Below are 12,093 nucleotides of genomic sequence, written 5' to 3'. Positions count from 1 at the left end.
GTCTACCTCAGGTAACTGGGAGGCAGACCCACTGGCCCATATAGGACACCTAGCACACAAAGCCACCCTACCAACTCAGGGAAGCAGTGAAAATGCGGAGACAAAGAAACAGATCACAAACGAAAGAAATGGAGAAAAACAAACGACTAGATATAGAATTCAAAACCACGGTTATAAGGTTTTTCAAGAATATCCTAGAAAAGGCCGATAAATTCAACGAGACCCTCGAGGATATGAAAAAGGACCAACTAGAAATTAAACATACACTGACTGAAATAAAAAATATTATACAGAGACCCAACAGCAGACTAGAGGAACGCAAGAATCAAGTCAAAGATTTGAAATACAAAGAAGCAAAAAGCACTCAACCAGGAAAGCAAAAAGAAAAAAGAATCCAAAAATTTGAAGATAGTGTAAGAAGCCTCTGGGACAACTTCAAGCGTACCAACATCAGAATCATGGGGGTGCCAGAAGAAGAGAGAGAGCAAGATACTGAAAACCTATTTGAAGAAATAATGACCGAAACTTCCCCCACCTGGTGAAAGAAATAGACTTACAAATCCAGGAAGCGCAGAGAACCCCAAACAAAAGGAATCCAAAGAGGACCACACCAAGACACATCATAATTAAAATGCCAAGGGCAAAAGACAAAGAGAGAATATTAAACGCAGCAAGAGAAAAACAGTTAATTACCTACAAGGGAGCACCCATACGATTGTCAGCTGATTTCTCAACAGAAACTATGCAGGCCAGAAGGGAGTGGCAAGAAATATTCAAAGTGATGAATAGCAAGAACCTACAACCAAGATTACCCAGCAAATTTATCATTCAGAATTGAAGGTCAGATAAAGAGCTTCACAGACAAGAAAAAGCTAAAGGAGTTCATCAATGCCAAACCAGTATTATATGAAATGCTGAAAGGTATTCTGTAAGAAGAGAAAGAAGAAGAAAAAAGTAAAGATAAATATTATGAACAACAAATACATATCTATCAACAAGTGAATCTAAAAATCAAGTGAATTAAAAATCTGAGGAACAGAATAAACTGGTGAATATAATAGAAACAGGGGCACAGAATGGGAGTGGATTGATAATTCTCAGGGGGAAAGGGGTGTGGGGGGTGCAGGAAGAGACTGGACAAAAATCGTACACCTATGGATGAGGACAGTGGGAGTGAGGTAAGGGCAGAGGGTGGGGTGGGAACCAGGTGGAGGGGAGCTATGGGGGGAAAAAGGAGAAACAGTTGTAATAATCTGAACAATAAAGATTTATTAAATTTAAAAAAAAAAAATACCAGGAAAGCCCCCAAAAGTGACTAGAGGCTCATTCAGAGTGGGCAGAGCCACTTATGCTGGAAGGCACACAGAGAAGATAAATTGTTCCTTTTAGGCTCCCTCTTCACAGCACTTCTAGTATTGCACTTACTTCATTCCACCTTAGTTTTTAATATCTGTCTTACTTTAATCTCTTAACAAGATAAAAGCCTCTTGAGTGCAGGCAATGCATATTGTAGACACTGGGAACATGCTTTTTTAAAAAAATATATATATATTTTTTATTGATTTTAGAGAGGAAGGGAGAGGGAGAGATAGAAACATCAATGATGAGAGAATCATTAATCAGCTGCCTCCTGCACACCCCCTACTGGGGATCGAGCCTACAACCCAGGCATGCCCTTGACTGGAATTGAACCTTGGACCTTTCAATCCGCAGAATGACACTCTATTTACTGAGCCAAATCAGCTAGGGCAGGGACATTTTTTGAATGAATGGATGGATGAATGAATATTACTGAAAGTAAGAGATGGCAAAAGTAAAACTTAACTGAATAAACAGAATAAAAATATTTATGACACAAATATTAAGAACTACATACCTTTCTCCATAATTCTTCTGTCTTTACATTCTCTACAGTTTCATTTCCTCTCTACATGCATTGTCCCGGCTTTTCACTGTCCCTAATATGATACTGAAGCTTATTTTTATGATATTTTATTTTTTATTTAAGCAGGTTTTTAGTATTTCCTAATTTAAAAGCCAGATGAAAGACACAACAGAGTAAAAAGGCAATTTATGGGATGGAAGAAAATATTTGCAAATCATCTGTCTGACAAGTGGTTAATATTTAGAATATATGAAAGACTCCTACAACTAAAAAATTAAAAAACGAGCAAAGGACTTGAATAGCCATTTCTCCAAAGATATACAATTGGCAAAAAAAAAACACATGAAAAGCCCTGGATGGTTTGGCTCAGTGGATAGTTTGTCAGCCTCTTGACTGAAGGGTCCGAGTTTGATCCCGGTTGGGACACATACCTGGGTTTTGAGCTCAGTGTCCCCAGTGGAGGACGTGCAGGAGGCAGCCTATCAGTGATTCTCTCTCATTGATGTTTCTCTCCCTTTCCCTTAATCTGAAATCAATAAAAATATATTTAAAAAAAAAAAAAAAACACATGAAAAGATGCTCAGTTGTTACTAGTCATTAGGAAAATGCAAATCAAAACTACAATGAGATGCCATCTCACACCTTAGGATGGCTATTAATCAAACAGTAAATAGCAAGTGTTGGCAAGGCTATGGAAAAAGTGGAACCCTTATGTACTATTGTTGGAAATGTAAAACAGTACAGCAGCTATGGAGAGCAGTATGACAGTTCCCACAAAAATTAGAAGTAGAATTATTTTATGATCCAATAAGCCCACTCCTGGGTATATACCCAAAAGGATTGAAATCAGGGTCTTGAAGACCCTTGAACAGAGTCATGTTCATAGTAGCATTTTTCACAATAGCCAAAAGGTGAAAGCAACCTAAGTGTCCATTAACAGATACATTGATTAACAAAATATGTAAATAACATGGAATATTTTTCAGACTTTTTTTTTTTTATCAGACTTTAAAAGGAAGGAAATTCTGACACACACTAGGTCATGGGTGAACTTGGGGGACATTTCACTAAGTGAAATAAGCCATCCACAAAAGGACAAACATGATTTCATTTATGTGAGGTACCTAGTGTAGAAGGGTGGTTGCCAGGAGTTGCAGGGATGGGGAGTTTACTGTTTAATGGGTGCAGAGTTTCAGCTTTGCAAGGTGAAAAATGTTTTGGAGGAAGATGGTGGTGATGGCGACACAACAATGTGAGTATGCTTCATGCCATTCTATTCTTAAAAATGGTGCCCTGGCCAGCATAGCTTACTGGTACAGCTGTGGGCAAACTACGGCCCACGGGCCAGATCCGGCCCGTTCGGCTGTTCTATCCGGCCCACGGAGCCGAAAGAGCGGAGGGTTCTCTTGCTCTCCCCTCCGCTCCTTTACTTTGAATTTATATTAGTTCACACAAACACTCCATCCATGCTTTTGTTCCAGCCCTCCAGTCCAGTTTAAGAACCCATTGTGGCCCTCGAGTCAAAAAGTTTGCCCACCCCTGGGTTAGACCATCAGCCCATTCACTGAAGGGTTGAGGGTTCAATTCCCAGTCAAGGGGGTCAAGGGCAGGTAGCTGGGTTGCAGGTTAAATCCCTGGCCCTGATTGGGGTATGTGCAGGAAGCAACCAATCAATGTGTCTCTCTTATATCCATGTTTCTCTCCTCAGTCTCTTTCCCCCTCCCTCCCTCCCTCGTCTTCACTCTCTCTGAAAAGCAATGGGAAAATACCCTTGAGTGAGGATTAACCAAAAGAAAAGAGAACACAATTTTTAAAAAATGGTTCAAGAAAAAAAAAATGGTTCAGATGGTAAATTTTATGTTGTATTTTATAATTTTTTGTAAAAATGAATTTATATGTGTCTCAGATTCCAAAACTTATTTGGTTTATTGATTGATAATTTACCCCCTGCTTATTCTAAAAATATAGTTGACATTTTAAAGAAAGCAAAACAGTTCAGTGATTAAAGATCAGCTGAGGAAAAGGCAGATTACACTTAAATATTAAATTCTGCCTCAAAGCTTCCTGGCAGTGATACAGTTCTGTTTCATCAAGGGGACCAGGAAACATTTTTTCTTATTACTAAAATCTAAGCCTGGCCGGTGTGGCCCAGTGGTTGAGCGTCAACCCATGAACCAGGAGGTAAAAGTTCAATTCCCAGTCAGGACACATGCCCAGGTGTGGGCTCGACCCCCAGCAGGAGGTGTGCAGGAGGCAGCCAATCAATGATTCTCTCTCATCGTTTATGTTTCTCAGTTTCTCTCTCTCAATAAGCCCTAGCCTGTTTGGCTCAGTGAATAGACCATTGCCCTGCGGACTGAAGGGTCCCGGGTTTTATTCTGGTCAAGGGCACATGTCAGGGTTGCGGGGTTCGATCTCCAGTAGGGGGCGTGCAGGAGGCAGCAAGTCAATGATTCTCATCATTGATGTTTCCATCTCTCCCTCTCTGAAATCAATAAAAACATGTTTTTAAAAATCAATAAAAACGTATATAAAAGCCATTTATGGAAAACAATGCTTTCATTAGTGATTTTATATAAGATAAAAGTAGCTACTACTTAATGTTTTACTTGCATTATTGAATTTAACACCATAACAAAGCCGTTCCCTGTTCCAGAGACAAGGGAAACAAGACTTGGAGACATTAAGTAACTTGCCTATGATAAACACTGCCAGTTGAGTTCCCAATAACCATGTCTGTCCACTGCCCTCTGCCTTGCCAAAGAACCTTGGTTTTGTTTACTCCCTTCTGAAGTGCAGGAGGTAAATCTTCAAAATTTAAACCAATCTTGGTCATTGCAATCCCCCTAGCATTTGGTCTAGGCCTGAGGCTGGTGTGAAACTGACTGGATGAATTGTAAAAGGAGTCTTCTGGGTGGCTTCTTTGCCATTAAAAAGGACACCTCTTTTTAAGGTGATGAAAATGTTCTAAAATTAGATTGTGGTGATGGTTGTCCAATTCTGTGAAGATACTAAATACCATTGAATTGTACACTTTCCAAGGGTGCATTTTCTAGTATGACATATAATCAATAAGCATTATGTAAAAACAAAAACTAAAGGAATGTATGACTGGCAAGCCCTTGAGCAATGATTCCTAAATCTGATTGGACATCAGAATTCCCATAAAGCTTATTAAAGTAGATGGCCAAGTCTTATTACAAGCAATTCTAATTCATTTGACCTGGAAAGGTCTTGGCATCTGTGTTTAACAACCTCCATAGGTTATTCTGGCGCCCAGCCAACTGAAAACCACTAGCTTGCTTCAATAAATAGCCATGGTCTCAGCTGCTTTTGGCAGAAACTAAATTGCAATTAATTTTACAGTGTGTGCTAGCTCAGGAACCTAGAATAAAAATAATCTGTATGCCCTGACCGGTTTGGCCCAGTGGATAGAGCGTCGGCCTGGGGACTGAAGGGTCCCGGGTTCGATTCCGGTCAAGGGCATGTACCTTGGTTGCGGGCACATCCCCAGTGGGGAGTGTGCAGGAGGCAGCTGATTGATGTTTCTCTCTCATCGATGTTTCTAACTCTCTATCCCTCTCCCTTCCTCTCTGTAAAATATCAATAAAATATATTTTTAAAAAAATAATAATAATCTGTATGTGCAGAAAACTGAACTTGCATTCTATTACAGAAATTTAAGTTGAATGAAAAGTCACTCTACGTTCCAATGAGAGATGGGCTGCAATGATTTGTGGACAAGACCAAATTATTTTCAAATGCAAGTTTTAAGCCACTTGAATGTCTGCCAGGACGAGAATAGGCTAAAGCAGTGGTCGGCAAACTGCGGCTTGCGAGCCACATGCAGCTCGCGAGCCACGGTTTGCCGCTCTGTTGACTAATGAGTTTGCCGACCACTGGGCTAAAGTATAAGTACTATTCTCTGAAATTTGTCTCAGTGATTTATATACAAATTACACCACCAATTTTAAAATGCATATTTTTTCTGTATTTTATCATCTCTAAATTGGTGTATGCTCTATAATCATGCCCTAGTATCTTACAATTATGATTGGCAGCATTTGTGACTTCCAATTGAAAATGTCTTAGAGGCAATGAACTAGGGTGTGCTTATACTGTATTGTAATAGAAAATATATATTCCTTACTGTGGATTCTAGTAAAAAATGTTCAAAAAAGACTAATCTATTTGAATAGCACTACTCCCTCATGGGAAAATTCCAATACATTAGGATTCTTTTGCATCAATGTATTCCTCAAAGTAAGAATGTTTTAAAGCTTTAAAAACCAAGTTTTGTTTATATCTTCCTATGCTGTAGCTTAAGTAATATTAAAGTATAATTGCAAGTAGCGGTTGAGCATGGGTCTTCAGGATATCTTTCTGCAATTTTTAGTGGTTTTTTTTTTTTTTCCCTCCTAAGGACCAGAGGTTTAAAAGTTTCTCCATCCCTTCTAAATGATCTAGAAGTCTGTTTCTCTTTAACCTTCAGTTCATGCTAAGTATTTATGGAATTGCTGTGCTTATAGCACTCAGTCTAATTCAAGAGCTTAGAGGTTGAATGGGGGCTTAGATTATGAATTTCCCTTTGAACAGCATCCTCTGCCAACTTAAAATACTCTTGGTATACTTGAAGACAATGGTACATTTGTAGCCCTGGCCAGGTGGCTCAGTTGGTTAGAGTGTCATCCCGATATGGCAAGGTTGCAAGTTTGATCCCCAGTCAGGACACTTACAAGAATCAACCAATGAATGCACAAATAAGTGGAACAACAAATCTCTCTCTCTCTAAAAACAAAATCAATGAAAAAAATTTTTAATAGGTTCCTAGGTCAAAAAAACTATTTTTTAAAAATCCCATGCCTTGTAATTAATTCATTTTTAGTCTTTATTTATGTTGTTCTTTGAATTCTCTTTTAGAGTTGGTCTACAGCCTTTTAAAATATGGACAATCCAAATTTAAAACAGCACATTAAGATACAGAAAAAAACACACTGCCTAAATTTTAAAGGAAACATTTTTAGACTATACTGTATCCTATCTAATAAAAGAGTAATATGCAGATTGAACATCACTCCAACACACAAGATGGCTGCCCCCATGTGGACACAAGATGGCCACCACAAGATGGCCAGCAAGGGAGGGCAGTTGGGAGGGACCAGGCCTGCAAGGGAGGGCAGTTGGGAGCAATCAAGCCTGCTAGGGAGGGCAGTTAGGGGTGACCAGGCCAGCAGAGGAGGGAAGTTGGGGGCAAACAGGCTGTCAGGAGAGCAGTTAGACATCAATCAGGCTGGCAGGGGAGTGGTTAGGCATCAATAAGGCTGGCAGGGGAGTGGTTAGGGGGTGATCAGGCTGGCAGGCAGAAGCGGTTAGGGGCAATCAGGAAGGCAGGCAGGCAAGCAGTTGGGAGCCAGCAGTCCTGGATTGTGAGAGGGATGTCCGACTGCCCGTTTAGGCCCGATCCCACCGGGCAGTCAGACATCCCTCCAGGGGTCCCAGATTGGAGAGGGTGCAGGCTGGGCTGAGGGACACCCCCCTCCCCCGTGCACGAATTTCGTGCACTGGGCCTCTAGTTTATTATAAGACCAGACTCTGTGTGTGTGTGTACACATATTTCAAACAATGAAAGGAAACTTACTGAATTTTCTGTATTTCCAGTTTCACAAAGAACATCTTCAAGGATGTGGCAGTTTAATAAACTTCAGAGTCAGGTATCAGAGCATTGAAGAAAAACACTCATGAGCAGTTCTATATAATATGAGAAACTGAGTTCCAAGAGATGTATTCCCTCTTTCATATAAAGACTTGGTTATGAGAAAATGTTTTCTATATCTAACCATAACATAATAGAAGCCACCTTATTTCTCATAAGACATTTAACTGAGTTGTCAGCTCTATGCAGAATCCTACAGTGGTTCTCAACCTTTTTAATACAGTTCCTCATGTTGTGGTGACCCCCAACCATAAAATTATTTTCGTTGCTACTTCATAACTGTAATTTTGCTACTGTTATGAATTGTAATGTAAATATCTGTTTTCCAATGGTCTTAGGACCAGGTTGAGAACCGCTGCTGTAGAGCCTAAGACCATCGGAAAACACAGATATTTACATTACGATTCATTAACAGTAGCAAAATTACAGTTATGAAGTAGCAACGAAAATAATTTTATGGTTGGGGGTCACCACAACATGAGGAACTGTATAAAGGGTTGCGGCATTAGAAAGGTTAAGAACCACTGCTAGGAGGTTCAACAGAAATCCGAAGGGTCAATCAAGAAGGTATGACAATAGCTAAAGTGAGGGACTGCAGGTCAAGGCTGTGTCAGGCCCTTCCTTTTTTGCAATGACATAGCTGCAGTCCTTACACTTAATGCTACAACCCAGGCCTCAGAAAATGTTGCAGCTGCATCACCAGGGGCTGAGAACTATTTCATCATGCTCCACCTTGCTTTTACCAAATATTTGATAAAATTGCTTATGTGGCAACCTATTTTATTGCAACACCAACTAGGATATTCTCTCAATCACATGATTTTACTGAAATTTTAACCAAGTGGAATATGTTACAATTTTTCTTATAATGGCCATCTGTCCTTTGACTTCTGCAAACCACACTTGCAGGATCACACCATCCTGTCTTCTGTCAGCTTTTGCCGCCAGTTACTCTCACCAGAATAAACAAAACTACCTACTTTTGGACTATGGCTATTTTAAAATCTATTCTGCTTTATAGAATCAATAGCCCACATTTTAGATAATGTCTCAAAGGAGACTGTGTTAAAAGCAATATCCAGACTGCATGTGCTGTTGCTTTGATCTATTCTAAGCATAAAGTTTGACAGAAAGCCCAAACTACCTGAACTCTTTTAGGGAAACCATGATTGCTTAACAGGAAATTTAAATTCCTAGTACAGAAATTTTACTCCCACCTTGACCTTAGATTTCAATGAATATATTCAAAGTTGACTTGAGGGGGTTAGGTTAAAAGACATTTAGACTTTCTTACATTTTTTTTTATTCTATATAGTTATGAGAGAAAGTAAATTTATTTTTTATTTTTTTAATAAATATTATTCAGATTATTACAGGTGTTCCTCTTTTTTTCCCCCATAGCTCCCTCCACCTGATTCCCCACCCCACCCCATGCCCTTACCCCCCGCCACTGTCTTCATCCATAGGTGTACGATTTTTGTCCAATCTCTTCCCGCACCCCTCACACCCCCTTCCCCTGGAGCATTGTCAGTCCACTCCCTTTCTATGTCCCTGATTCTATTATATTCACCAGTCCATTCTGTTCTTCAGATTTTTTATTCACTTGATTTTTAGATTCACTTGTTGGTAGGTATGTATTTGATGTCATTTTGTTGTTCATAATTTTTATCTTTACCTTTTTTTTCTTCTTCCTCTTCTTAAAGAATACCCTTCAGCATTTCATGTAATCCTGGTTTGGTGGTGATGAACTCCTTTAGCTTTTTCTTGTCTGTGAAGCTCTTTATCTGACCTTCAACTCTGAATGATAGCTTTGCTGGGTAGAGTAATTTTGGTTGTAGGTTCTTGTTGTTCATCACTTTGAATATTTCTTGCCACTCCCTTCTGGCCTGCATAGTTTCTGTTGAGAAATCAGCTGACAGTCGTATGGGTGCTCCCTTGTAGGTAACTAACCATTTTTCTCTTGCTGCTTTCAAGATTCTCTCTTTGTCTTTTGCCCTTGGCATTTTAATTATGATGTGTCTTGGTGTGGTCCTCTTTGGATTCCTCTTGTATGGGGTTCTGTGTGCTTCCTGAACTTGTAAGTCTATTTCTTTCACCAGGTTGGGAAAGTTTTCTGTCATTATTTCTTCTAATAGGTTTTCAATATTTTGCTCTCTCTCTTCTTCTGGCACCCCAAAAATTCGGATGTTGGTACACTTAAAGTTGTCCCAGAGGCTCCTTACACTATCTTCATATTTTTGGATTTTTTTCTTTTTGTTTTTCTGGTTGGGTGTTTTTTGTTTCCTCATATTTCAGATCTTTGGTTTGATTCTTGGGGTACGTTGATCTACAGTTGAGTTTCTGTATATTCTTTATTTCAGACAGTGTATGCTTAATTTCTGACTGGTCCTTTTCCATTTTTTTGGCATTCTCATTAAGATCCTTAAAGGTCTCACTAAGTTCCTCAGCGGTTTTTAGAAGATTCTTGAGTAACCTTATAAATGTGGTTCTGAACTCTGTGTCGTCCAGTAGTTTGCTTCCCTCCATTTCTTTCATTCGTGACATGTTTTTTTGTCTCCGCATTTTGCTGCTTCCTTGTGTTGATGGAGTGGCTTTGTGTGGTAGGTGACCTATAGGGGCCGGTGGTAGCTCAGCCTCCCCAATCACCTGAAGTGGACACCTTTGGTACACCCCTTTGTGGGCTGAGTGCAAAGTCTTGGTGTTGTTAAGCCTTGATTGCTGTTGGTACACTGGGAAGAATTGACCTCCAGGCCAACTGGCTGTGAGGACCCGCTGTGTCTATAATGGAAGAACTGCTGCGCTGGAGACATGCTTATGGTGCAGGACTTGTTTCAGTGGGGCTTTGGTGCTCACTGAGTCTGCCTCTTGAATGCGTCACTTATGGATGTGAGAAGTTGAAATCTGGTGTCTCACACTGACTACTAGGTACACTGGCTTCTGGATCTCCAATGGGGTGCAGGTCAGCTACTGTCTGAGGCCACCCAGCAGGCGCTACAGCGAGAACTACAGTTTTCTCCTCTTTGCTTGGGGTTTGGAGGTTTTGGAGCTGTCTGACCTGGGCTGCAAGTTTGCTAGGTTAAGCTACGATAGGGCAGGTCATTCATATGCTAAAGCCGCTGCTTGGAGCTTGGGTGGGTTTGTAGATTGTGCGGGGCGGGGTCTCAGGGTGTGACTAGGCTAGGGCATGGCAAACAGCGATGGCTGCCAGTTAGCCGGTTCTGGGTCTCCGACGGAGTCCTCGCGTCCCGCACCCCAGCCCAGTAAACAATTATTCCTGCGCGCAGCCCTGCAAGCAAGCCTCCCTCACTTTCTGACCCCACGGCAGACAGTCCAGCTTCTCTCCGTAGGAGTTTGGGTCCCCCGCGTCTCCCCAGAAACTGGAGTTCGGAGTAATCGAGAGCTTGTCTCCTTTCGGATTGAAAAAAGCAGCGCTCCCAGGCGCCCGTCGCCAGCCCGATATGCGCGCCTCCGTACCTCAGCTTTTCAGCGCTTGTGCACCCCTCAAAGCTGTTTGCTCTTTCCTTCTAGTTGTAGAACTTCCACTCAGCCAACTTTCCCGTGGTTCTGGATGATTGATGTTTTGTGTTTTAGTTGTAGTTTTGAAATTGTTGTGCGAGGCAGCAGTTTAGGTGTTTACCTACGCCGCCATCTTGGATCCTCTCCGAGAAAGTAAATTTAAAGCTATCACCTGCTTCACCTTGCTTTTACCAAACATTTGATTAAAATTTTCCTCATGATTACCTTGATAAAATGGTGGAAAATGACCTAGATTATAGTCTTGGTAATAATAATAATAATTTAGATATAACCTAGGTAATAAATTTGGTAATGCAAGATTATTAGGTGAATTTGCAATTGGCTGGATCATAATCAAAGAACATTTCTCTAGTGCAATACCTATGTCTCTGTTTTTTGGACCTAGTTTGTTTAGTAGTAACCAATAATTTAAATAAAACTACAGAAACAGAATTCTAAGTATCAGATGTGTAAATGACAAAGCCCACATTTTAACATTCTAGATAGCAGGCTCGAGATTCAAAATTATCTCAACAAGATGATGAAATATAGCAGAGACATATGTAAACTTCCAACATTAGAGTTCTTCAATTTAACCATACATTGGTGTCTTAGATTGAATCAATACTGGGATAGGTGGCAAAATCTGAATAGTCTGGCCCTAGCCGGTTTGGCTCAGTGGATAGAGCGTCGGCCTGCAGACTGAAGGGTCCCAGGTTCGATTCTGGTCAAGGGCATGTGCCTTGATTGCAGGCACATCCCCAGTAGGGGGCGTGCAGGAGGCAGCTGATCGATGTTTCTCTCTCATCGATGTTTCTAACTCTCTCTCCCTCTCCCTTCCTCTCTGTAAAAAAAATCAATAAAATATATTTTAAAAAAAATCTGAATAGTCTGGAGATTAACAGTAACGTACCAATGTTGATTAGCAGTACATGATGAACATTACATACAAATGTACTTTGATAATGCAAGATGGTGA

This window comes from Plecotus auritus, assembly GCF_963455305.1.
Source record: "Plecotus auritus genome assembly, chromosome: 4".
In the NCBI taxonomy this organism is placed as follows: Eukaryota; Metazoa; Chordata; class Mammalia; order Chiroptera; family Vespertilionidae; genus Plecotus; species Plecotus auritus.
This window is presented reverse-complemented; position numbering follows the sequence as displayed.